Below are 6000 nucleotides of genomic sequence, written 5' to 3' on the forward strand. Positions count from 1 at the left end.
TTAGAACAAGAGCAGAACTGTACGAATATATCATATAACAAATTGAGTTAAAATTCAGGAACCAAGTATGGTATATACTGTACTTAGCATTTTAATGCTACAGTTATTAAACTTCCTTTTTTCAAAGGGGGCTTGTCAGAGCTTCATACACTGCCTTGCAACTTCCTGTATTTTGATTAGTTGCAAAAGATTTGGACTCAAAATATGAAGCTTGTTTTTTTTTTCTGAAAGATCAAAGGTATGCTGTGCATTTTGAGACTTATTCTTAGTATAAAGGTGAAGGCCTGATGAGGCTTTGGACACTATGACGGAGTATTTTGGATGACTGTATCATGATTCAGCTTAATAACAAAGGTGAATGCCTCATTTCCTCATATTATCACTACTAGAATTTGTGGGAATTGACACCAGCTTTAAGGCTCTTCTTCAGCTTAGAATCACACTCGTATGACTTCAGGAGAATGTACTGGATTGAATATTTGTGATCCTTCAAATTCCTTTGCTGGGATCCTGATCTCCATGGTGATAGCATTAAGAGGTTTAAATAACAGAGATTCAAGAGATCTTTCCTCTCACCCAGTGAACACAGGGGAATTGTGCCTCTTTAGACTGTAAATCTGCTGGTACCTTAGTCTTGGAACTATGATAAATAAATTTCTGATAAATAAACAAAACCACTAGTTAATTGCATTGTCTAATAGCAACCTGAATGAACTAAGATAACTATTTCTGATGGTGAAAGTGAGGATCAAAATTAGCATGCTACAGGCGCTCACTAAAACATGGATGGCTAACTTTCAGAGTTTCTTGGATGAAAATGCTAAAGGAAGTCATTACATTAAATAAAAGTATAAACAGATTGTCAGGTGTTTTATGCTTTATCTGTCTCTTTATCTTGTGTGTGTGTGTGTGTGTGTGTGTGTGTGTGCATTATCTTGTTCTAGAAAGCAAACCTCTTAGAGCTTTAGGGCTCTTCTTTCAGTACAGCAATTTGGAAAATATGACATTCTAGTGTAGTAAGAGGAGCCGGCTGCATTCCTCCCAGCTCCCCGCCGCCCGGATAGCTTAGCCCCTGAAATAATCACACGGAAATTGTATTAAAAAGAAGCTGCCTTGGCCTTTTGATAGAGCATCCCTTAGGTGGATGGAGTAGACAAAACAGAATTCTGGGAGGAAGAAGGCAGAGTCAAAGAGAGCAGCCATGGAGTTGCCAGAGTCAGACATGCTAAATCTTTCCCGGTAAGCCACAACCTCGTGGTAATACACAGATTAATAAAAATGGGTTAAAACAAGATGTAAGAATTAGCCAATAAGAGTCTAAAACTAATGGCCAGGCAGTGTTTAAATAAATATAGTTTCTGTGTAATTATTTCGGGGCTAAACTAGCCAGGCAGCGGATAAAGCCCGCTGCTCGCCTCTTACTACATTCTAGTTTTTTAACTTTATTCTGCAAGACTGCAAAAGCCCACGTTTTAACTTTCTTTTCAGACTTGAGTTGCTCAGGGAACTCTGCACTGCTTTCTAACAGCACCCCATGTCCTGATGAATGGTCATTTCCCTTTGCTAAGTCCTAACAGTTTTTCACGTTCTACAATTTTCTCTGTTAAACAGCCCTAGGCACAACTGGTCATAAAGTCACAGGCAATATTAAAGCCTTAGACTGGGAAAGAACCATAGAGAATATCCAATCCACCCTCTCATTTTATAGTTAAAGAAATTCAGTACCCAAGAGGATAAATAACTTGTTCAATGCCATCCAGTTAATTTGTAGACTGGGCCAAAGTTTCCAAGGTAAAATATTTTTGTGGATAAAAATGCAGCTAAAACCATTTTAAAATTCATGCACAGTTCCTTTTGTCTTCTCAAAATGGCACAGTAATGCAACCTACAAAGCCAAGTTTGGAAGCTACTGCTTCTAATCCTGAAAACACTGTGATATGACAAACAGCGAAGTGAGGTATATGATTTACAGACTTTGGCCTCAGGATTTCTTGTTAATTCAGGGTTGACTAGGTCAATCTAAAGATATTCCTTTTCTTTTCTTAATGAGATTTCCAGAGAGCCAATGGAAAATAGACAAATACACACACAGAAAACATGTCAGCACAAGAATCAGGTTTAATAATATATTGTTATTATTAATATCTGTTACTATAATATCTAGCATTTTGTATCCACTTGTGTGGCAAATTGAAGCTTAAACAACATAGTGTAAATTATCCTTGGATTCAGAATCTGAATGTAGTCGGAGTCAAGTGTGAGAAGTCTGTGGCTTCTCATCCTGTCCCCGTTGTCCTCTCCTTCCTCTTACGTGGCCACAAGTAGTCATTCAGTCTATGTATGGTCATTTTCCTCTATTTCCTATGTTCTTTTTATAATACAATACATCTCACTAATGAGCAGGGTACTTCACACCTTTCTAAATGTAAGAGAATGTGCAAATGTGTGTTTCTTACCATCTTCCAATGGACTGTTCACTTTATGTCCAAGCAGTTGAAACAGACTTGAGTAAAAGCATGTACAACCCATCACACCTGTATAAGCTTTGTCTACAACTTCAAATAAATATTCTTGCCTCAGAAATTCTTTGACGACTCTTTGGCTAGAATAGCCCACCTTTACAAGAACAGAGAATCGTGGAAACTTAAGTGAATCTTTGAAGTAAATTAGACTTTGTGGGAAGGGAAATCTGGGTCTTGTGACAAGGGGAAGGGCATGGTCTAGAAAGGAAAAGGTGGTTTCACGTGAACAACTCTTCTTGACCATATAGACATGTAACCCCCAGAGAGGAGGGCCAGCAAGCATCCAGAGTAGCAGTTTCTAATGCAACAGTATTGAGGAAGGATGTGACCAGATTAAAGAAAAGAAAGTTCTAGAACAGAGCATCTTTATGGACATTATCTCTTGGGTTAAATTTGTGCAAGGAATGTAAGTAAAGATATTTGATATTCATAGGCAAATACCCCCAAATGAGCTGTTTTTAAAAGAATAAACATTCAAAGGTATTATGTTCTGAACATGAATGTTCAGAAGTATGATTTGTCAGGACTGGAAAGGATATCCAAAATTATTTGTTTTTGGAATGTTTATATGAAACCGCTCCTGTCAAGGCTCAGGAATCTATATGGAAGAGGGGCAGAAAGAATATAAGGGTCAGAGATGGTGCACGCCTTCAAGAAAATAGCATTTTCAGACTCAACAGGGCAGATACACATACGAACTCACAGAGAGTGGCACCGTGCACAAGGCCTGCACAAGCTCAGGCCGGGCAAACTCCCAGCATGGAGGAGGGGAAGACGCATGAAGTGCCACCCAAAGCTAAGAAGCTATTGACAACAGTTAGCTTTTGGGAGAGAAGAAGGTAGTTTTATTCAATGTGATGCTGCCTCTGACAACCACACCACAGGGCAGGCCTCATACTCAGGAGACAATACAATGCTGTTTTCCCCTTTTACTCTTTTAAAAGAGAAAGAACATGAAGTTAGGTGGTAGCAAGATGGTAGATGGTCTTGAAGGAGTTGGAGGAAGGGAAAGAATATGATCAAAATATATTTTATAAAATTCTCAAAGAATAAAAATATTATTAAAATAAGTCACATACACACAGAAAGAGATAGAGACAGAGAGTCAGAGAGAAACAAAGATAGAAACACAAAAAGAGAGAATGCGATTTATCTAAGGTCAGGATTGAAGGTAGTAATGGAGCTCAGACCCCAAACTTGGTACTTGACCTTCTGGGTTTCAAGCTAATATTAATTTTCTTTATCATATACACAGTCTGGAAGGATGACTACATGATAGCTCTTATTTTTTAACCTATATGACACATAGAACTAAAAATACAGCATTTTATATTGAAAGTTCAAGGCTTATCAGAGAGAGAGAGAGACAGAGAGACAGACAGAGAAAGACAGAGTGAGGGGGAGCATTCACAGAGACATATATGGGGAGGGCATGGGATAGGAATCAGGTTTAAAAAAAAGGGAGAAGGAACTGAGATGTAAAATGAAGAGGGCACTGTCTTCCTAAACCAAGTATGAGAGCTTTATCTTCATATGGATCAAACCAGGAAGTGATGTCATCAGTAACGAGCACTCTAGTTGGTATAATGAGAACACAAACAAGGGGATTACAGGGTGGTGAATAATTTTCTCACTCCCACTTATCCCAATTTGGGACAACATATTAACCCCACTTATGTCTGCTAATATAGTCAGTAGTGTTTGCTTTTAAAATGAAGATCAGAAATTCAATGTGTTGAAGTAGCAAATATGGATTTGGCACTGACCAACAGTGCTACCACAAGTTAGTATTTGTGGTTTGTAAAAAACTGATAAGCAGTCAAACTATTTGCTGATGATATGATAGTTTACATAAGTGACCCCAAAAATTCTAACAAGGAACTTCTACAACTCATAAACACTTTCAGTAATGTAGCAGGATACAAGATTAACTCAAAAAAACCAGTAGCCTTCCTGTACACAGATGATAAATGGGCTGAGAAAGAAATCAGAGAAACCTCACCCTTCACAATAGGCACAAATAGCATAAAAATGTCTCAGAGTAACTCTAATCAAACAAGTGGAAGACCTGTATGAGAAGAACTTTAAATCTTTGAAGAAAGCAATTGAAGAGGACACCGGAAAGTGGAAAGATCTCCCATGTTCTTGGGTAGGTAGAGTTAACATAGTAAAAATGACAAATCTTGCCAAAAGCAATCTACTGATTCAATGCAACACCCATCAAAATTCCAGTAAAATTCTTCACAGACCTTGAAAGAATGGTGCTCAACTTCATATGGAAAAGGAAAAAAAGGATAGGCAAAACAATCCTGTACAATAAAAGAATTCTGGAGGCATCACAATCCCTGACTTTAAACCCTACTACCGAGCTACAGTACTGAAAACAGCCTGGTATCGGCATAAAAACAGACAGGAAGACCAATGGAACTCAATCGAAGACCTGGATATTAATCCACACACTTTTCAAACACCTGATTTTTGACAAAGAAGCAAAAAAACATCAAATGGAAAAAGAAGGCATATTTAACAAATGGTGCTGGCATAACTAGATATCAAATCCATATCTATCACCATGCACAAAACTCAAGTCTAAATGGATCAAAGACCTCAACATAAAGCCAGCTACACTGAACCTATAGAGGAGAAAATGGGAAGTTCACTTAAATTTAAAAGAGCACATGGAAATTAGGAGGGGTTGGAGAAGTCTGGGTGGACCTGGAAGGGTTAGAGGGAGAAACAGAAGAGTGACTATGATCAAAATATATTGTCTGCATGTATGAAAATTATAAAGACTTAATGAAAAATTATAATTGAAAAATACCTAACAGAAATACATTGAAATGTTGATTTTGTTTACCTCCAGATGGCAATTGGAAGTGATTTCAATTTTTTCCTTATATAGTATTTTCTGAATTATATTTCTTAAACATTAATTTTATTATTAGAAAAATGTGTTTGAGACAGAAGGCTAGTGATTGATCTCTAGTCCAGTGTGGGAAACATAGTGAGATTCTATCTCAAAGGGAGGAAAAAAAACCCCAAGCAACCAACCAACACATTCCAGCTCTGAGATTTATGTTCTAAACAATCCAAGGACTTTGTTAAAGGAAAATCTTGATGTATGTGTACATTATCAGAAGGACTCAGCATATATGCTAAGGCCACTTCGAACCTAGTTCCATGTGTTGACCCCAGTGTCCCTCAAAGTCAACTCTATCTTGACCATCACACATTGTCTTTATCACAGGAGGATGGCCTTTCGAGTTTTTGTGCCCTCTAGAGGACTGAGAAATACGCAGATAGAATCTTTTACTCCATGGCATCGTCGGTTCTAGCCCCTTTTCTCAGCAGGCAATGGAAGATACTGGTAGAACTGGGCAGAGTTAGATAGGTTATCTAGAACTAAAAGCAGACTGTAAGTCCAGTGGCTTCAGTGGTAATACCAGCCGAGCTTTGGATCTGGACAGGAATACTCTTA

This window comes from Microtus pennsylvanicus, chromosome 2 (genome assembly GCF_037038515.1).
Source record: "Microtus pennsylvanicus isolate mMicPen1 chromosome 2, mMicPen1.hap1, whole genome shotgun sequence".
Lineage (NCBI taxonomy): Eukaryota > Metazoa > Chordata > Mammalia > Rodentia > Cricetidae > Microtus > Microtus pennsylvanicus.